The sequence below is a fragment of the Stegodyphus dumicola genome, chromosome X1 (genome assembly GCF_044657685.1).
Source record: "Stegodyphus dumicola isolate Sdum_Otavi_A_Nest chromosome X1, ASM4465768v1".
NCBI classification, from domain to species: domain Eukaryota; kingdom Metazoa; phylum Arthropoda; class Arachnida; order Araneae; family Eresidae; genus Stegodyphus; species Stegodyphus dumicola.
Genome location: NC_140780.1, coordinates 110,458,757 through 110,482,100, shown reverse-complemented (window position 1 = coordinate 110,482,100; position 23,344 = coordinate 110,458,757). Strand labels below are relative to the sequence as shown.

The following is a 23,344-nucleotide window of genomic DNA, read 5'->3' as shown; positions in this document are numbered from 1 at the left end:
AGATAAAAAGGTTTCCCCCCACCCGTAGAGTGTTGCCATTGCTCCCTTTGAAATCCTTGATTTTGTTAATCAAAAATTCATTAAAGTTTTACAAAATATGAATTGGATAATAAAAGTCCAAATTCTAAATTTCAAATTTCGTCTTCCACATGCCCATATATTCGTAGGAGGATTACGCCATTCAAAATTCGATGGCTCTATGTACCGTTGTTTTATCACAATGCGAGAAACAGACATACATTTATGCAGATTTTTCATTACTTAATTTCTTCAAATATAATGCAGGACTCTAACATTTGGTAGCAACAGTTTGAAAAGGGAAACGGACATTTATACTGATTCAACGCAAAATCGTAAAACGAAAACAATAGTCCTTCAGGGACAAAGTCCCTTTGGACTAATAATAGTTGGCAGACCCTTTATACTAAAACAAAAGAAAAAAGAAAACAAAAAAAGGGGGCAGCTCTATATCTTTCATTCTTTCATTCTACTGAGCCGGTTGACGAAATTTAACTCGCATTTTTCATGTCTCAAGAGTGCGACTTAGGATATATATTATATTTATATATAGCATTTTTCTAAGGTAGATGTTTTGACCAAAAAATCGGATTTTTTTTTATGAAGCGACGTATCCATTTTTTCTATATTTCGATTCTACTATTCAAATTTTGCCAAAATGCCACGTTTTGCAAAAACAGCACGAGTAGTTTTTAAAAAACTAACTCTCAAAAATGTTAGCTCGTCAATGTTAATTTAATATAGTGTAAATTTATTAATATCTCTTTTTATATTAAACTTACTGGATTCCTTCTTTCATAATTCGAAATTTAAGTTCAATCCAAATAAAATTTGCAGCTTAAAACTTGCATTTTTAGTAATTTTTTATAAATTTTTCGAAAAAAAAAATATTTTGAATTATGAGCTATAAAATTTTTGCTATCATCTTAAAATAGATATATTTCTAGGCATACCTGCAAAAACGAAAATTTTTTATTCAAAATTTCCGAAGATATACGTGAATTTATACATTGGAGAGTTTTGAAATTTGGCATATTTAACGATAACAACGCCAAAGATGGTTTACGCACTTATTAACTACTGTTAAAATTATTTGAAAGAATGAATGATGCACCATTTATTCCGTCGTGCACAGTGGAAGGGAAAGGAAAATTGGTTACTATAAATTAAGAATTTCGCCAAGTGACTTATTCTTGGCTCAGACTGAAAAAAGTGGGCCAAGGCTAATTTTAAAATTTCTTGGTAAGTTTCTCATCAAATATTACAAAATTTAATATCTAAGCATAATTTGAGACGTAGAATCGAAATATGAAAAACTAGTTATGTCATTTCAGAGAAAGTCCGATTTCGAATTTGTGTTTCTAGAAACACAAATTTCGAATTTGGAATTTGTTTTATTAACTATTTCATATTTTGTAAAGCATTTATGAGTTTCTTGATTAAGAGACTTAAAAATTTCAAAGCGAGCAATGGCAAGACTGTACGGGAAGATAAAAAAATATCTCCAATGCGCGAGACTGTGTATCGGAATTTTAAAGATATACTCTTTTTAAATTATTTTGCGATATTGCTGTTGAATGGAATTTTATGGTTTATGTGCGAAGAACATGATATTTATTGAATAAAGGTAACACACAAAACGTTAAAAAATGACCATTTGGGCGTTATATAAAATCTGAAAGCTTAGATTTTTTTTTTTTTTTTTTTTTTGAAAACTATCGCCGAACGAGAATACAAGCAAATGCTTTTTAATTACACTACTACTGATGAAATTAGGTGCCTTTTTTCACAAGATCAAGTTGAAAGAAATACTATTTTAAAGATAGTCGTAATTACATGCCAGTGATAGAATTATTATTATTATTGTGCAACGTATACATTTGCCCGACAAGTATAAATATAATGAATGGTAACCTTCCCTTCTGCTTTTTTAAGAACTTAAGACCTTCCAGAAATTTAGTTCATTCTTGGTAGTATTAAAAAATTTTTTATTGTGTGGAGAGTCGTAGCTAGGGTTTTCAGCGCCCAGGGACAACTGAAGATTTCGCGCCCCCTACTGCTTGCCAAGGATGGAAAACATTTAATTCTAAAATGTTGTAACATCAGTTTGGCGCCCCTTGGATTCTGCGTCCGGGGACAAATGCCCCCTTGCCCCCCTCTAGCTACCATGGAGGTAGGAAAGGGAGGAGGGGCCATTCCGCGCTAGAAGTGAAGCACTGCTTTGAAGCTTGGGTCACCAGACGGGGTGTTTCTTTGTTTACATTCAGAAGCTCGCTTGACAAGATTCTGATAGTATTTCGACACACGACAGTTCCATAGAAACCATAGAAAAAGGGACACTCTCGCATGAAAGAAACATTCATAGTGTGATGGATAATAGCAATTTGTATAGTTTACTGACATTTACGCAAAAATCACATCTTGGTTATTTTTCGATAACTAACAACAGCGATTTTGATTATGAATTTGTTTTATAAAATTCTAAGCTGTTGCACTACAAAAATATAGATTTTAAGAAAAATGTTATGCTTAAAGAATGAAAAATACCTTACGGTACATTTAAAATTGTATACGTCTTTCGATACCCTTGATAGAGTATTCGCTACTTTTATTTTATTTTGCAAACGTCAAAATGTTTTAAATAAAACAAATTTTTTTCACATCCATATATTATTGTAACATGTACCTTTTAAAATTTTTTAGAGAAGAGGCTTTACTGCTGCTCATTTTAAACCCATCGTTTTAATTTTATATATCTGAAAAATAATCACTTTGGGCTTACACGTTTTACTTATTTGGGTTAATTAAAAATAAAATTACCATCAAATGCTGCAATCCTCGTCAAAATTAATAAATATACACGACAAGTTAGCTTTCCCTTCATTTGGAACCACACATTTGTGTAAAATTATGTACAGTTTTACACAAATGTGTGGAACAGAAGAGGGATACATTTGCGAATTTGGCGGAAGTACCATGTGCGGTCAAGATGATGTGACCATGCGAACGTGCTACATCATCAAGACAGCTTATTCAGAATTTGAAAATAGGGTAATCGACGGAGGTGAAAACATTTGTATATCCTGCCAAAGGAGGTCCGATCATGAATGGTCCTCTTATTGATTCCAGATTGTTAATGTTTCCCACGCAAGTCTTTTTTTTCTTGGAAATTCGACTTTTATGCTGGCTTCTTAACGTACGCAGGTCTCATTCATAGACAAGGAATGGCTAACTGGAGCATTTTACAATATTTGCTCTCAGTATCGTAATTAAAAAGTGACGAAATTTTCGAGTCTCAATTAACTCTCTCCTGAATTAAAGATTTCTCTGACAAATTGAGAACCAGTGACAGCAAAGGAATTGAATACTGATACCGTGTATTAAAGAGTATTCAGCATGGGAGCTTGCTGTGCTTATGGGTGCGCAAACAGATCTTCAAAGCCGATTCCAGGCGAAGCCAAAAAATCATGTCATATTTAAGAAAGTATTTTAGGAAGAAGCTCTATAAATAGAAAAGAAATAATGCATAATTTTAATATTAATAATGCAATAAACTTTGATCTTAATTTTTGTACCTTAACCGAATAAAATCGAATTACCTTAATTTTTTTTCCTAATGTAATTAACGAAAACTTGTGAAAATATTTCATTCAAATTAAACCATTCTGAGATAATTGTCCTGTGAAAAGTATAGCATTTAATTCCGTTCAGAATGAAATGTTGTTTAAAAATATGTTGTTTTCACATACTTAGGACTCTGAAGTGTTGTAGAAAAAGAAAATATATACATTTATATGTATATTTGCGACGTAATTACAAAATATTTACACCCGAACGCGTCAAATCCCATAGAACTCAATGGTAAAAGACCCAATGTTTTGGTCACCACGTAGGGATCGCCGGTGCTTCAGAGCAGGGTACGGAGAAACTTGTTTAGGGCGACTCTTTCTTACTTCCTACCTCCATGCTAGCTACGCTCCTGATTGTGTGTGTTAGCTATCACTCTCGAGGATTTCGTGATTTTTAATGATCTATAATGCCATGCCACGTGGGAATCTATAGTTTTTCAGTTTGTTTTCCTCGTTAAAGATGATGATGCTTTTTCCTTATTCAAGATATTAGTGATTTGTTCTTGTTCTTGTCAGTTGGAGAAAGACCTCTCCGCGAACGCTATTCTCTGTCCTTCGGGTTAGATAGTTATATTTCCAACTGAGATTCATCAAAACTTAGTATACAAGAGTATTACAAAATTAGGTGTATGAAAAGAAAAAACTACAGCTCAACTGAAGAAACTGAAAAAACTGTCGAGGAAGAGAATCAAGCAACTATATGTAAAAACTGCAAAAATTTGCCAGTATTTTGCTATACAATCACATATAAATATATCATATACCAAGAAGCCTATCCAATACTTCCTTTGGTTCATAAACATTTGCTTATGTAAGCAATATATTAAGTAGCTTGTTAATGGTCATTTTCAAATTAAAATATGTGAAAAATCGATTACGCCGTACCCTTGCACAGTAAAATTTAGAAGCATTTACTATGTTGATTAAATGTGAAACTGATTTGGTAATAATCAGAAAATGATGATATAGTTAATGATTCAGCTAGATCAAGTGACCTTTTTCTCAAAAAACATTATACGAGTTATTAGTCAAGTTTCCTTTCTTATTGAATTTTTAAAAAAATCTTTGTGCAAATTTTGATATTTGTATTTAAAATATTTAAATAGTTTTAATATAATTGATTCGCTTTTATTCTTTTATGGTATGTTATATTTAATGCTTTATTGCATAATATATTTTTAAGTAATTTAAAGTAATTGAGATGCCCATATGTGTTAATAAATAACATTTTTAAAATTTAAATGTTCAATTTTGTGTTACTGAAAAATCGCATGCATCGGATTAGTAACTAATGCCATCTTTAAAAAATAACTTGTATACTTGATGCTTAATGTGCATTCAAAGCAGTAAATTTTGATTTATGTAACTCCTTCTAATGAAATAAATAAAAAATTTTGCGAATGAATTTAAATAATGTTAATTAATGTTACTTATATTTTAATCAATTTTTATTATTAAAATTTAATTTATCACTTTTAATTACAAAAATTACTTTAATAATTAATTAATGATAAATGTATTTTTTTAATTATAAGCATTTTCAAGTTTTAAGGGATGATGAATTATTTCTTGTGCCAGTTAAAATAATCTAATCCGTCTCTAGCATGCGCATATATATTTATAGTCATTTTTAGAGTCATTTTTATGAAACATAATAACCTGCTATCTAGTGAATAAAAAAAAGTAATCTGTCGAGCAAACATATCCGTCTGGCAACTAACTGTCGGGCAAATGGGTCGTCGAGCAAACATACCGTCGGTTGTTGGTTGTCGGGTAGCTTAGTGTCGAGCAAACTCCCTGATGCGAAATAGTGCTTAATATTTACAAGAACTGCTCAAATGACAACCGCCAACTGTAATACTTGTATCACGGTGAAGATGGATTCCTTCTTCTCTCCTGCAGTTTTATTGCCAGGATTAGCGTTACTATTGAAGAAGTGCGTAGCATGCTGAACATCCTGCAAAGTATACGTCAAACACTTCCACTATGAAAAATGTAAAATAAACATTAAAGAACTGCTAAGATTTCTGGTGGCTAGCGACAGTTATTTAAATCGATACTTTCGTTTTATTGCACGACTGATTTGGTATGTTAATATCTGAAAAATAATTTGACTCAACAAAATTTCTTAACATAGCCACCTGCTATTTTAGGTATTTATTAGATAACTCCACTCTAGATTGTAACTTTTCTACTTTATATTGCAAAACCTTTTGTCTTAACTTTCTTTACATTGAATGACTAAAAATGTCCTTTTTTATGCCTCTGGAAAGATACTCTCTTGCAGTAGCTTGCTCCAAGCTCTATTTCCGGCGATTGAAAGGACTATCCAACATCAGCAGACAAACGAGGTTAGGCTCTTCGCACATGGACCTTGATACAAGGTCCATATCTTCGCAACCCTGACATCACTTAGAAGTTGGAGAAACGAAGACGTAAAGGGAGTAGGTAAGAAGTTGCTTTTGAGCAGACTGGGTGGTTTAATATGCCGTAATTGAAAAATCTAATTTAATCCCCAGAGTAACGTCATCAGAAAATCTCAGAATTAGTATCATCCGTGCATACAACTTCAACTGCTTAAAATCAGAAAATAAGAAGTTATGAAATGTACGTTAAGAAGAACGTATTTTTGAATGCCTTGAAATTATAAAAGCAGCTAACAGAAATACTACACTTGCCTTAAGGAAATTCTTTCAAAATTCTCGGAAAGGCAATTTACCGCACTTTCATTATTTGTGCTTTCTTTTTTTTGCTATTAATATGAAAATTAATCATTGAAAAGAAATATAAAAATAAATCATTAAAAGGAATAAAATGCATCAAGCCTTGCTTTCCTTCATCACCTCTAATTTACGCCTAAACTTGTTGATTAGTTTGTTGGCTTTTACTATTCAAAAGTTGGTACACATTAGTTTAAACTGGCAAAGGATATAAACATATCTGTCATAAATTCTTTAAAAATGGGAACACGAAGTAAAAGTACCATACTAATTTATTAGAAACGCAGTCACAATGAAAAAAAAATTAAATTAAGAGAAATCACAGCGAAAATCTGTATACAAAATGAAAAATAATGGAAGTGTTTAAATGCATTTCAGATAATAATACATTTAAATACTCATTAAAAACACATAATTCATTATCTTTTACAAATCCGCGCATGTTTAAATATAGTTTTTCCCCAAATAAACCAATTAAAAATTTCCGAGTTTAAAGACTTGTAAGATTCTCACTTGTGTATTTCTCAGTTACTGTAGAAAGTGACGAATCTTAAGAACTAGTTAGCGAATAATCGCTTCAGTTCGTGTAACAAGAAACAACAAGATGGAAGGGTAACAATCCCTTTATTATTTCAATAAGATTTGACAAAACTCCGTCTTGGAGTGTACAATAAAAGCCGACACTTGGGCTTGAACTTAAGAGACTAAGAAATAAACTAAAACTAAGATTAACTAAAGAGATATAGCCGAAGCTATCAAGATTCTAATCGAGTTGGCGTCTTAACTTTATTTGACTACGAAGCTTATCAAGGGTCTGAGTAGGCCGAGCGTAATGACAGCTTTGAGAGAGAGAGTAGCCAAAAGGCAGACGCGCGCAAATCATTCTCTCTAACTCAGCAAGTAGAATTTCGCGGTTTAAATACCGCCCCTCCTCATTAAGTATTCAGAGTGATTCCAAAACTACGTTCTGGCCGGAAGTAGTAATTTGAAGTTAAGAATTTGACAGGAAAGGAACTTTAACTTAAAATTTAACTGTTAATAAAATTAACATAATCCTTACAGACTCCTAAAAAAAGAAAGATATTTAAAAAAGCACTTTCAATCTGATGTTTATCTCATAACTCGATGTTTTGCAGAAAAACTTGTGCCGCAGGAACCCATAGGCTAGCTTTCTTCTTTCGTTCAAAACCGTTGGAGGAGAGACTGTATTTAAGTAGAAATTAATTCATTCAAACATGAAAATGTTTTTTATGCATTTAACAGCATTCAGTTTGACTTATTTTAAACTTGATTTTGAGCGAAAAAAAAATTTTTTTTTTATGGTTAGTGGCTGAATAAAACTTTTTAATCCATTTCCCCCCTCAAAAATTAAAAAAGTGTATTTCCTCATGGTCCTAAGTTAAATCCTGGAAGAGCGCCACTAATTTGAGCCAAAATGGTCGAATATTTTTTAGACCAGACAGTCAAATATTTTTAGACCGCTAATTTTTTTTCTCTTTTGGCAACTTTTTTAGTTAATAATTTAATTACTATTGTCATATCACTAGCTTTCTTATCAAATCAGTGTCTCTTATTATTATTTAAATGAGCATGATGAATTTATTTGTGCGACCAATACACGCATTACAGGCAATCGCAGATTATTATATGTATAGAGAGTAATTATACATTTTTAGAGTGTATATTCTCCTCCATGATAAATGTTTCAGATAAAAATATTCATTTCTTGTATGTTCTATATGATTTTCCTTAATCTGATTTTTTCTAATATAAAAGGCTATTTCTTACTCTGTCAGTAAGATATCTTCCTCCACCAGTCTTCCACAACTTTCCATAGTCTATTCGGTGTCTTAAATTGGCCCTTAAAAAGCACGGTTAATATCATTTTAAGAGTACAAAAGTTCATTGATAAAATAGTAGCGGAATTTGGAAGGATTTGAACAAAAGATATTAGATTTACTACTTATGTCATTTATTATTTTTGCAAAACGGTTAGCAATATATTTATTGCCTGACTGTCAGCTTTATCCTAATAACGTTGCTTTCGTTGAGAGCTCCGCGAATTAAGATATATTTCTTTAACTATAGTAATTAAAACTTAATTTCAATGGTACATATAATTGATTTTAACATTTTTATCGACTTTTCTCAACTTTGATTTTCTGTTGTGCGAGAAACCAAAAAAGATCACTAGTAAGAAATAAAATCTTTCTGAAATTTTCTTTGAATTCTTCAAATAAAATTTCTATATATATTTTCCCCATTTTTTACGGTAATTCAATTATATAAAAATCACAAAAAATTCCTTTTGTTTTCTGTTAAATAATTCTGATAAAGATTTCTTGATTCTGCAGTCTGTTAAATGAAGCAAAATTTGATAAACATCGTGCTTTTTAGCTTATTCTAAAATATTTGTTATTATATGCTTACTCTTCACCTGGGATATTTAAAAATTGAGTGGTTGTTTTTCGAGTGAATAAATTTTTTTTTGAGACCAGAAACTTTACATTTATTTATTTGTTTAAATGAACATGACAAAGCACACAAGGGCTACTTGCCTAAGGGAAATGGGGATTGCATAGAGTATTTTCTAAAACAAACTGACCCATATTCACATTACACATGGGGGGGGGAGAATTATTAGAAGAACACTGATGCATACGGCCCTTTCATCGGGTCTTCCAACCGAGCACTACAAGCTTCCAGATTTCTTTCTTACTGCCTTTACAATTGAAATATGTAGCTAAAAAGTATGCATCTTCTTCGGGTATTTCTTTGCTATTATCCTCCATGTAACTGTAACTCTTGGAGGTTCTTCTCTTTATTGTGAATAATGTAATTTATTTTATATTTCGCAATGTTAATTTCATGATTTTAATTGAATAGGGTAATTACAGAATAAGGATATTGCTGTTTCTAAAGAGAAAAAGACTAATTTTTTGTTCAAATAATCGTTTGGATGTATTTTTAAAGTAATGTAATAAAATTAGATAACTTAATTTTTGTCAAATAATATTTTGATAATAATAGTGTTTTCGTGCGCTAAATAATCTTTTCGAATGTTTTACATATTTACATTTTTATTTTACTTCTGTCACCAAAATCTCCCTAAAAGTGTATAAAAACCCGCTGTGTTTGTTACGCTATGTTTAAATTTTGTACATATCTACTAAAAATCTCTTAAATATATAATAAAAATGACGAAATTAATCTAAATTAAGAAGACAATAAGGTAAGTAACACTACATGTGAAACAGGTGTGGATCATTAAAATGTATCTGTGGCTCCTCAATACATTATTTTGTTATGTCTTCATCAATTGCACGTGGTCATCTGTAAATTATACGATCACACTTGACAAATTCTGATTTAGATCATTCTTATTGTTTCTTATACCTACTTAAACTGCATTCAATTTGCATTTATCTGCTATTAAATTTAGCCTTTTTCCTCCATTTTCATGCAGACTATATTGAAATAACTGAATGCTGAAAACTGAACATCAGCTTTGAGACAGCGGATCAGTTTTGACCAAAATCTATCTGGGTTCCTTGAATTTTCTCGATAGCATTCTACTTTGAAATTTGTTTCCAAGTTTAAGGAAATTTATTACGCTTCATATGTACAGGGATATATTAATTTTGAAACATTATGTTTCCTATGTTCTACAAGAATCAGTTTTATAAATACTCAAGTGCGTAAAATTTGAGTCTCTAAAGAAATATCGAATAGTAATTTGATTATTTAATTAATACGAAAAATTTGATTTAATGTTTGATTCACCGTAATTAGCTATGAAAACGGGTTGTCTTCGTAAGGAACTTTACCAGGGAAACCAGAGTGTATCTAGTTTGTGTGCTACAAACTAGATACACTCTGGTTTCCCTAAACTAATTTTAATAAGTTTCCCTAACTAATGAACCACAGTAATCTTGTTACATCAATTAGAATATAGGTACTTTTTTCGTTTAGTATGCCACACACTAAAACCACCTTATTTCAAAGTAAGAATATTTATTTACCTGAGCCAGTTATAGCGAGATACTTAAGCTAGGTAATATGAAGAATGTTATGTTTCATGCTATTTTTAACTATGAACGTTTTCGGACTTTCCATTATTTACCTAAATATCTTATTTCTAGACGTTATTTTCTCGCGGTATAATATGTCTAGAACCCCTTTTTTACTGGTAAAAATTGCGAGAGAAAAGAAATACAATTGAAGTAAAAGTAAATCTCATCCGTCTAAACACCAAAAAGTGCAATACCCGTTTCTTTCGGAAGTGAAATGATTCCTAAAGAGCTGTTACTTGATCATGTGCCCATTGATCATGTAAAAAAGCCTTTAAATTCATCGGAAATAGAACGAAGAGACAGGAAAGATGAAACTGATGAACGATCGTCATTTGTCATTTTCACCAAAAATAATCGAATTTTTGTATCATTCTTTAGAGTTTTTTCCCCCTTGTGAAGAAAATTATCCATCCGACCTTCTTAGAAAATAAATCAAAAATTGTTTCAGATGTGAAAGAGCACGAACCAGATACCGAATAAAGGAAAAAGTAAATTAATCGCAGAATTACTCCAACCGTGATGGGAAAAGGAAGAAAATGTGTTGGGCTGAAAATATGACGCGACGGTTTTATATGCAGACAAAATAATTAACTACAAAGATTTGTCTTCTGTCTTTTTTTTTTTTTTTTTTTTTTTTTTTTAAAGTTGCTGAAAAATGAACTTTTCGAGCAGTATTTTTTTCTCCTATGAGCGAGTGGAGTTCTACAAATGATTAAGCACGCTGTTTGTTCCGGAAAGTTCCTAATATTGTAAAAAGGGGATGCATAATAAAAACTCACCCTCTCTACACACGCATCAAATGACGAATAAAAGTTTTCTAAGGCGGAAAATAAAAATCTCAGACGCTTTAAGAAATTTATTCAGGTTTACGTAATTAAATTTACTGAACGATCATTTGAATAATTGAGAAACAAGCTCAATGATACTTTTTAAACTGCCAGGAATAATGCTTTCTTATCTGATGGCTATTTAGAACTTGGAAACAAAATCTAATTCTTTCTTATTCTTCTAATATTTTTGACGACGATGCTTTTTACCACGATGGTTTTAGAATTCCTTGCTTTCTTTCTCCTGCAGTGCATACGACGATATTTTTGTTTTCTCTGCGATGTTTTCATCCACGATGCGTTTGTTGCGATGCTTTCGCCTATTGCCATGATGTTACAAGGAGTACCCCAACAAAATAAGAATCTGACAATGATTCATTTCTTGACCTTAAACACCGATATATGATTCAAAACGGAAGCTAGTCGAAACTGAAAATTGCCTACGAAAACCCCAAAATTCAGATTCCAGACAAATTATTTCTACCTTAAGCTGATTTTGATGTAACTGCAACTAACATCACGTACAGCAACCCGTTTTCAAAGGCAGAGACAATTGATTGAGTAAAAGGCTAAATGAAAATTTTAATGAAGCTCAAAATTGTTTAACATTACATGCTTTTACTTTCAAAATAATGTCCTATCTTTGTATTTGATGATTTCTTTCTTACTTATTTTCTGGTAGCTGTAGCTTCTTTCAGGAGAATTTTATTATTACTATTTCCTTTACCATGATATCTAAAATATGTTTCTTATGGATGAGTTTCAGAACAGTTATGATTCCAACACAAGTTGAAACATAAATTCTGATAATTTAAATTACCAGTTTATGTTGAATCCCTAGTTAGCTATTTCACTCCTCGAGCAATTATTCAAATTTCAAAGGAGAAAGAGTAATATTTGTTTAACAATTATGGACTCTGGAAGATTTTGTTCATCCTTCTCTAAACTTCCAAAATGAATGGTGGGCTCATGATGCTTCTGATCCCAAAAGTATATATTAAAATTTTTACGACTGTATCACATGTAGCAATACTGCTTCCTTGCGTTTTATCTCGACTCAGCTTCTCAAGAATTTTGGTGATGCCACTTTAACCCTTTCAGTCCTGATTTTTTTTAAGACATGCGAAAAAAAGGCTTCACAAAATATTTAAAATATGCGTTAAAATTCCCTTGCAACATATTAACGCTCTCCTATTTGAATTACAGAAGCCAGGATGTCATGCCAATTGCCACTATCAGTCATATAAGAATACATATGCGAACAAACCCCAAATCAGACCTTTGGTAGCGAATAATAAAAAAATCTCTACTACCGATATAATAGACCTCTATATAATGAAGGTGGCAAACGCCACCAGCAGCGCCGAAAGGGTTAAATTAGTTCTAATATGACATAGAATTATTTAGAGCTTAATTCAACCATAATTGTTTTATGATATCATTAAAGCGTACTTTGACGTCAAAATATTGGCTATTAAATGTATCAAGTGAGTGAAAATAAAAGTAATAGAGGCATTAAAAAAGAAAAAAGGAAAACCTACTTAGAAATCTTAATTCTATACATTGGTTGACTCAACACACTATCAAAATTATGTTTAAGTCAACCAGTTTAAGCGCATCGCGGCTCCATTTCTCAGTTAAGGGGAAATTTATTTCCAACCGGAATCCCAAACAAGAATTCCAGTATTTTAACTTATATTTAAGTATTTTTCCTTGTCTTTAATTTAGCTTAAATTATCAGTATTTATTTATCTTTTCACACTTTTATTATTTATTTACTTTTATTCACTATTTTATTCTCCTTTTATAATTTAGAAAATTAAACAGAACTTTCTTCTTCAGCAGCAAGAGTTAAAATTACTTCAAAAGAATATATAGCTTACTTTCACTTTACCTCGATTCTTGTTGTTCATTATTACTATCTTTAATATTTGAACTGCATAATGCTTCATATATATTAGCATAACAATAACGTAAAATAAATAAAGAGTCATTATATTATATCGATGCAGGAACATCGAAAAACGTGCAATGCTCTTGCCGGGATTCGAAATTCAGACCTCCCAAACACGTGTTGTACACTACGAAAGCGTGCGGAGAAGAAGGAGAAAATACTTATAGATTTAAATTCAAATATTTAAAAAGAGAAGAAACCGCCTTCCTGACTCAGTTAGGTAAACTGCAAGTATACATGCTCCGTAAATGAACTGGTGAAATTAAAAGAGCTGTTCTTCATCCTGCACTTAGACTAAAGAACAAATTTTCTACCGCTAAATGTTGAGTCTCATTTTTTTTTTTTTTTTTTTTTTTTTTTTAAATCTTTTCCCATTTCTCACGAAGTGAAAACTTGCAGAATGTCGCAGTTGAGTGAGGAAATGACTACTATTATATAAGTTGGTATTTTCACACTGCTTTCCTACGCTTTTCAACATGGTTGCCCGAGCAGGTCCAGAAGGAGTCAGGGAAAATCCTTCCAATTGCAACGCAGTGAAACCTCAATGCTAAGTTTAACTTTTGAATGAAGCAGGCATTGGAAATTTGTTTAAAAGTTTAATTTATGTCCGCAAAATAGCTGAAGGATATTTTGTATGCTGGTATTATTACTCAACAAAGTAACATCTTTCTCAGCCATTAAATTAACCAGCAGAAGTTTGCATCTTAACTTTATATACATATAAACATACATAGTTATTTTATACATACATATATATATGTTATAGTCTTTTACAGTCATACTATGAATGAACGAAATCACATATCCAAAATTTATGCATATATTCTTCTAAACAACTTTATTTTCAGATAATCCCAGGAGAGATCCTTTTATAACAAAAATTATTATTTCCTACAATTCAACAGCTTTGTACGCAATTCCAGTGGCATGCAGATCACCTTCATGCGGAAAGGAAACTCGCGTGATCTCTTGACAACATTTCTTTTTGTTATTCAAACATGTTTTTGGATAAAAACGAGGTTGTATCCCATGTGTATGGGTTTTTCAATATCAATTGTAACGGAGGACTTAAAAGCAATTTCGTTACGAGCAATGTTGCTGGAAACTTGACAAAAAAAGTTATTTCGTTATTGCTTTATACGATATAAAAAACTATAATTGTGATTCACAGGCTTAAAGGTGTTTAAATAAATTAGTTTTTAAGTAGTTCAGAATTTAGCAACTAAAATTTCATCCTGATAAATTTCTCCTTAGTCCTTTTAACCTATAAAAGAACGGAAAAATATTTTCTTAGCTTGCTAATTTTTTTAACTTATTGATCTTCTCTGACAAAAGTCATTCATACTAAGTTGCTTTAGATGAGGATTTGAATTCATAAATTCAAGGAGTTCCAGCATTTAATTCAAAAATTTCATAGGCTGAACCAGATATGGCCAAATTGCAGCTTGAGAATTATATTTTGTACTTTTTCACGTTAAATGCGGCTCAAATTATAACAAGGTGTACATTTTTTTAAATGTAATAAAAATTTGAAGAAAACATCACCATGATACGTGCAAGTAATTTAAATTTTAAAACTATATTACTTTAAATTATATATTAATTAATTAATATAAACGTTATATTTAAAATAATGTTCAATTATAATTATTAATATTACGTTAAATTATATATTAATAATTTAACATTTCTAAACAACTGAAAAATGTGTGATGTTGGCCGATATTCAAAGTTTTGAATAAAAGACCAATAATATCCTGTCTGTATTATATTGCTTTAAGAGACTATTTAGGAAGATATATACATAGGCAATCCATTGTATCTATGACATACATCGAATCTTCAAAAAAAAAAAAAAAAAAAAAAAAAAAAAAAAAAAAAGACCGATGCTCCTAGAGACATTACGAATATATTAGAGGTAAAAAAATGGTGCACTAGTCTAATAACGTGTAGTAGGTTCTTGATGGGAACGTAAACCAAGTACGTGTACGATAAATATCGATGTTGTATTTCTGCGTTATACAGTGCGTTGCATTTCTTCTCAGATGGGTTTTGTGACTTATATGGTCATGACAAGACTCCAAATTTAGGTAGAAGCTCCTCTGATTTCGGTGTCTTATGTGGCTGTGTATTAGAAAAAGCCAAACCAGCAGACTGAATAGGAGACATGAAGGAGTGCAGCGAGATAAAATTTGCGCACATAGCATTCTCTTGTCTGAGATATGCATGGACATACCAAGGGTACCATAAAATACCTACTAAACAAGGCCGATGTTATTACGGAGCTGCCAAAGCCTGTACAATCTGTTGTTCATATGTGAGATCCAGGTACTCAAGAGGTTTCATCCACATCCTGATAATTTCATTTACCCGAAATAATTACAATCGCGACTTGTTAGACTAAGCAACATCGCCAAATATCCAGTGTCTGCACTGGGCAGCTCACACAAGTTTCATTGCTCTGTCTTACTTTTATCTGTTTTTCTTCCTTTCCTAGCATTGAGTATCTTTGGTATTTGCTACATTTCTGTACGATTTTTTTAATTTAAAAGGCTACCAGAAAACAACTGCTTTTGTAAGTTACGCCTGAAGTAAGTTATGGAAATTTTGAATCATTTCCACTTTTTGTTTAAATGCAAATGACAGAACTTCATTCCGAAATTTTTACAGCAACCGACATTAAATCACATCGGTGTGCTCCCAATTCTGTTAAAAATCGCTTATTTTCGCTACTGCTATATATGCTAGGTTTTATGTTAAGTTCACAAAAATCTGCATTTCATTTCTCTCTACGCTTTATAACTTAAGAACCACATGTTTGGTTTCTAGAATTTGCTCTTTTATTTTCTTGCAATATTTACAAATGTAAAAAATTCTTTTGAATTCGTCGATAAACTTATAGATATTTTCCCTGCGGTTCTAGGTTATTGTTCCTTTGATAAAGTTAAATCATTGTTTCCTAAGGTTCCAGTTGAAGAAGCTTTAAAATATCTCGAAACAGAACTTCGCGAATTGTATTTCCCACAAACTACAAATAAAAATATATATTCCCTTCCTAAATTTCTTCCATTCAGACTCACTTGGTTTTTCAAAATAGTTAATATCACCAAACTGAAAAATCAGCTATCTGTAATCCTCTTAGTTTGGTACCTGACGACGTTACATGCCCTGTTTTGAGGCCAAATTATTTGAAATGCTGTCTTTTTGGCTCTGGATTCTCTATACTGATGACACTTTGACTGTAATAAAAAAACTTTTTGACGGTAATAGAAAAGATTTAGTAAAGAAGTATAATAAGACTAGTAAAGAGAATTCAGTTAGATCTGTCATAAATTCGACTCACCCAGTTATCCAGTTAACTTTTAAAACTGTATTAGACAACTCAGTCAGTACCTCTCCTTGATCTAGTATCTCTTCTAAGCACCTGCTGTAAATTTGATTTCAGTCCTGCTATTTATTATAAACACGTTTTTGCTTGATTGCTTTCCCATGAGAAATCATGACATTCTACTAAATAAAATAAAACATAACAAAGTAAAAGGCTTCTTTTTACTCTGATGCATATCATGCTCTTAAGATTTTTTTATCCAAATTTCTCCTTTCTAATGAATATAGTTACCTGAAATAGGTTGCCATGGATAGAGAATTTTCACCCATAGTAAATGAGAAAGCCTTAAAAGTTTTTCTTCTTGTCAACATAAAAGGCATTCTCTTGTTAAAAATATCATAATAATCTTGTCATCATCTAATTCAATCTTTCTATAAGTTAAAAATTTACTCTCGATTCTTAAAGATCTCATTTCTAATTTAAATTCTTGGGGAAAATTTTAACATTTTTGTCAGTAAAATTTGATATACATTTGTCAAATTATTAGAGTATTAAAATTTCGCATCAAGAACCATGCAACTTATGTTCGAAAGCATGAAAGGAATAAATTTTTAACTGCTAGTCATATGTGGACATTTAATCCCAATTTTGACTTTACTTCTTCAAAAATTATTCAGAATTCTCCTTCAGTTTGTAAATTTGATATCCTTAAGCTTATCACATTTGCAAACTATTTGCTTCCTTACTTAACAACATTACATTCAATTCATTTTCTACCGAAACTTTTAAAATTCTAATAGCTTTTAAAACTTTACATTTTTCAGCTCCATTTTTCTTGACTTATGACACTACGTTTGTTTCTCTCTGCTCCGCCAAGAGTTTTCGATGTAACATAATCGTCGTTTCTCCAACTTTCGGAGGGGAAAAAATTGCTTCTGAGGAAGATAGCCTTGTGCCTGATCGCTCTCAATTTCGTCACAATTTTATTCCCAATTTGCTTCAAACTGTTTTACTTAGTTAGTCATACTTAGTTAGTATGTTTACTTAGTTAGTACTTAGTTTACTTAGTTACTTAGTTAGTGTTTTACTTAGTTAGTTAGATGATAGTCAATCACCTTCAGAGACTATTCTTGGCTGCACTTTTGACGCAAGTTCAAAGTTTTGCCAGTTTTATAGTAACGTTATTCTCTTGACACGATAATATTCGAAAATCCAAATCTTCACCTCTAACACTAAAATGATGAGAAATATCTCTTCAGTTATTACACCGTATTAAATTCTCTTAAATCATAAAAATTACTTACCATCCTCAAGGCGGGAACGGTTCTAGAGACTTTCACAGACATCTGTCATTTTAAATATTCACTGTCATGCACTCAATCACAGACGTGCATAGTGCATAGTTTGTGTTAATATGCATTCTGATATAGGTTTATGTGAACTAGTGTCACTTTTCTATACGGTTTTTATTTTCACAATCTTTCAAAAATCTTTCCGCCATACTCTCTGAAGGTCTGCATCATTTGAAACCAATCATCGTGACAGATTACCCAAGTTTCCTTGTGTAGCTATGCGCACTTTTCATTCTTTAGAAAGCCCTTTATGTTAGAAAGTCGCTTTCATTATAGCCTTTGAGCTGGCGGAATTACGCGAAGTGCTAAAATGAATATCGGGCTATAGAAAGGATGAAGCTAAGCGAAGTACAAAGGATGAAGCTAAGTAATCGGGGCAGAATTCGGAGTTTTGAGTTTTGTTTTTGATGGGAAACTTTGCATGTACCCTTGAACTAAGATAGATTTTTTTTTGAAAGCCTACAACACCCACTCAACTTCAAACACCTAGAACTTTCACTGTGACTTCCGGGCACTTCATAGAAGAACTAGTTTTCATCACCCATTACGAAGTTTTGACCAAAAAAATGTTCCGTTTTCATACTTCTACATCTCTCTGCATCACGAAACGTGTCATGCTATTAGGTACCAAAAGGAGCGTACTTTTCTGACTTGAAGATGATCCTTGTAGAATGACATTAATTATTTGTGCCTGTCTTTCTAATAGCAGCGATGCACTTCGTTATAGACGAGGCTGGAAGTGTTTCAGTATAAAATTCCGTGTCTAAAATTTTTGCTACCATCTGTACACGGTAATATAATGGATAAGCATCTTTTAGTGCACGAAATTTTCCATCAAACTATGATTAAATCTTAAAGATATACAAATACATAGTACAAATCTGGACGGTATTCTGCTTTTGGCCGGATAAAATTGCAGTTTTTCCCTTAGAAAGTTACATTTTTCCCTTAGAAACAACTTAAAAAGAAGTATGGAGATAAAGGAAGGAATTAAACTCTAGAACTCCTCCTGCTGGTTATAGGGTAGGTTAGATCATACTTTGATATGCTTGAACTCCTCAAAACGTAAGGTCAACTTTTCTACGTATATCTTTCATTTATTTATTTTTTAAATAATCTGTATCAAACGAAATTAACTAAAGTGGTTTAAGATTAGTTCTCTCTTCCTATGTTGGTCGTCATATTAACAGTATGTAAAATCCTAAGCTATTATTTTTATGCAAAGACAATCGTAAACTGAAGGTATATTTTAAAATAACTTTCCTACCTCGATTTCAATTTCTTTGTAGAGTCCACTGTTTCATCATACTTTTTTTTTACTCTTTTCGGAGGACTGTGTGTAGTTGAAAAGCAAAGAAATACCACTGATTCTGATTTTCAAATTACTTATGTTAGTTTTCATCTTATGATTTTTTTTTTATTTTATTACAAACAGTACTACATCTTTTACCGACTTCGTTTGCTCTCATGAAAATCATATGACTTTAATAATCAGAGCAGGGAATGGAATCGGAAATCATATGAAAATGCTTGGTTTACTATTTGGGGAAGCGAGAGCTTCGATGCAAAAAGTTTAAAATTTGTATTGTGTATGAATACATTTTTCGATAATCAAAGCAACAATAAATATTTATTTATGCTTAGTTAAAAAATGAAAAATCTTTGTTTTATTAGTCTACATGTTTCCTTTTCATAAATTGTTTTACAAATTTCAAAAGGATATATATATATATATATATAGATATGACTCTTAGGATGTCTAGCCGCTGCTGTTGAGAAGTTCTAAATTGTAGTATGCGGTTCCGATTGTTATGAAGTTTGCCCATCCCTGTGATGCAAGAAGATTAGTTGAAACTTTCTCAGGGGTCGGTATATCTGGACAGCCCATTTTATCCAGGGTTCTACAGCCACGTGCTGATTGTATTTAATAAATACAAAAACAAAAAAAAGTAACATTTTTATTTGTTTCGTGGGATTTAAATGAAGCCAACCACTTTTGTGTCCATTTTTATTATGTTAATTCAACTAAGCCCTAGCCGGTTTATACTATCAACTTTCTGCTGTAGTTTGGGTTTACTACTCTGGGATCGAACAACTCCCCTCTGAAAGATCAAAATTCCCTCTTTGAGGAAAGTCTCTCGTCGGTTGCGTTTTCGTGTTCGAAGGGAAACTTCATGCAGCATTCACATTTTAAATGGAGAAAATAGCGAAAATGGCCACTTAATTAAGAATTTAATCCAAGACGGTTATATGGTTAGATTATTTGAATATGAAAAACTCATGAAGGTTATCTGTTAAGAGAAAGGATGCCTTCGTGGAGAACTTTGTAAGGTAACAGGCTCGTATTAACATTATACGTGAACAAAACCAACCATTCAGCCGGCTCGTTCGCATGAGCTTGAACCTGGGTTGAACTACCAACATTCAGGTGTCTTAACCACTCAACTTCCGCTAAGGCCTAATATAGGACGGAAGTACTAAATTATATTTTGCAGTACGAGACTCTCTTTTTTCAACAAAATGGCATCTTTGGGTTAATAGGGTTAAAATTTTCCGAACTATCTTTTATTTTCTATTTATGCTTTTATTCAGTTAATCTTACATTATGAAAACTCATAAATAAGATTTTTGTGAAGATTGCAGGGCTATTGATAAAAGCTTTAACAACATTTTCAGATTTCCAGCCCATGTAAAATTCGTTGCAGTAAATTTTGATATAATTTTCGAGAAAGACACAGCTATTAAAATAGAAGAAAAGCAGAAATCTTTTTAGCTCTGATCCAACAGTTATTTTAAACATAAAGAAAATCGTGCAAACTGAATTTTATTTACATAACATAAAGGACAGCAAATTAGACATTTAATACCAAACAGGAATAAATCAGAACCATTTTCAAGCATTAGGTTATCCTTAAATGGCATTACTAACTATTTGCAGTCGGGATTCGAAATTTGAAGCACAGAACTCGACTTTTACTTCACTTTTACAGATATATATATTATTACCATTTCTTTGCATTCGGATGCTAATTGTCATCGCGGAAATATTTTCTGTCCATTTTTCACAAATATTCTGGTTTACACGCTGTTTTCGTTATTTTTCTTTACTTTTGCTTGTATATTACACGTGTGTGCTGTATCTAACTTGTTTTTAGCTCATAGAAGAATAAAATGGAATTGATAGAAGCATATAAACTCGAGTAGCTATTGCGAAGATAGAACGCGCTGTTGAAAGGAAAGACCAATTTAATATATTTCTGCATAAAATATGTACCTTCTTCTTATTTCAAGATTTATTAGAATTTTAATATTAATATTAATGTGTATTTTATCGAGTTTTCCACTCCACTTAGCTGTTAAAACTATGCATTACCAGATGAATGCCATCGTTAATTATTTTATTAGTCATTTTCACGTTAATCATTTAAAAAAGAACTAAAAAAATATTAGCTTTGATATTATTATTATTATCTTTAATCATGAAAAATATTTTACTGCCTGAACCCCCTCTTTCCCAAAAATGTCTTTTTTATTTTCGCGGACTGAAATGTATTCTCTCAGAAAGCAGCTCTCTTTTCCCTTTAATAATCTCAGATACTCTTATGTTTTTTACGATTTTATTAACATGACAACTTTCCAAACATATTTTCACGCATATCTGAAAAATATCATTAAAGATTCGGCTAAAGAAATGTTTTATTTCTCCTCTGAATGAAAGCTCTTTTATGAATAAATGAAGAAAATGTAAGGTCATTCTAAAGACATCAGTATTTACAGAAATTTTCAGTTATGAGAAGGGAGAAGAGAAGCATGTCCTGGCAACCCTTCAGCAATAAAAAGCAGCCGGCAACACTTTGGAGCCGATAGGAATAGCGTAATGGAGACAAATTGAGCGCAGAGGTAAATTACGGTGACTCCTTTCACCTGGGGTGACACGCGACTCCATAATCTTTGACAAAATACACGGGTGTTGATATACCTGCTAATACGCCACAGCAATCTCCCAATGACAGAACTGTGTTTAAGATTTCAATGCTAACAAACAATTGCGAAATCACAGCAGCAATAAGGGAGAGATGGTTTGACAGGGTAATTGGACAACAAGCCTCTGTACCACACGAAATCATTTTGATTTCCCTTCCCCTAAGTACACTGTTCGGGACGGTGATTAGGAGAATGCTTTACAACTGATCTTCATTTCAAATCATTTCTCCATTTCTCTTCCTGCCTACTTGTTGAATTCCAATCGCCCTCACGTCCGTCAAAGACAACTTTCTTTACACCGGAGGTGAGAGCGAACTTTTGGCTCGCTACTGGAAAAAAGCGATCCGTTTGCTGAGGTTGAAAAATGGACTAACTGATCGAGATGAGGATAGCGCACATAAATCGCTCAGCATCTGAATATATTAAGCACTAAAAGATAAAAATACCGATCCTTAGATTGAGGCCTTTTACATCATAAAGCATTCTCTCTCAGTTTCAACATTTTCGGTGATTTTTGATGCTGTGAGGTTTTACCGCATCCTTCCTGACATGATTAAAGACAATCTCAGTTATAAAAAATTCGATAGAATAGAACTGCTTACGAAGGTGACGCAATTTGATGCATGACATCATCTATGCCCACATTAACTCTAAAGAAGTATGGACAATGTCAGGTGAAGTTATCTGAATATGGCAAAGTATTAAAGCTATTTAATGGGAGAGACGCCTTCGTGATGGACTTTTTAAGGGAAACCGGCTCGTGTTTGCATTACTTATGTGTAAAACTAGGAAACCCAGCCATGCAGGTAACCCATTCACCTACGTTCGAACCCAGATCAAACTACCGGCATTCACTGGTTTTAACTAGTCGGCCACTGGTGGAGAGGGTTGGGAAAAGACAATGAATTTACGTACTTGTTCACTTACCTACTCGTTGCTTAGCATTTTATCGATATCAGATCCATTCGTTGGCTTCTGGTTGAACTCAGTTTGATTTTAAATTCAAATTCATGCTTAGAAATTGTCTTGAGACGAAGTTGATTTTCTTCTCTTTTCTGCAAATAAAAATCAATAATCAGTTTGATGCATTGATAACTTATAATGCTTTAACTCAAAGTAACAGCAAACATTATCTGAAAACAACTGCTAAGATACAGTCTCGCAGTTTTAACTAGTAAAACTAAATTAACTTTGAAATCGTTTGCAAAATGCAAAATTTTTACAATTTATTTGTGTGCTTAAGCACTGTTTTGATTCACAACTTAAAATCTGGGAATGTTTCGAAAATTTTTTAATCTAACTCACTTAACTTCTTAAATGTTAATAATGTCATTTCTATCATAAAGGCCAATATATTAGAACTTTATATCAAGAAAACATCAAAGATTGAGCATTCTATAGTTTTTTTAAATCGAAAGCTAAACCTCATTAACTCATCCTATGTGACCTCCCACTGTCG

General features: G+C 32.0%; 1 long non-coding RNA gene across 1 annotated transcript in view; it reads right to left on the bottom strand.

Annotated features, from left to right (window-relative positions):
• The window catches only part of LOC118197635 (uncharacterized), a 108,169-nt gene extending 85,227 nt beyond the window's left edge, over nt 1–22,942 (bottom strand). Inside the window, exon 1 of the long non-coding RNA XR_015038366.1 lies at nt 22,813–22,942. This is a non-coding gene — a long non-coding RNA (uncharacterized LOC118197635). The remainder of the gene's footprint in view (nt 1–22,812) is intronic.
• Between the last annotated feature and the right edge of the window lie 402 nt (nt 22,943–23,344).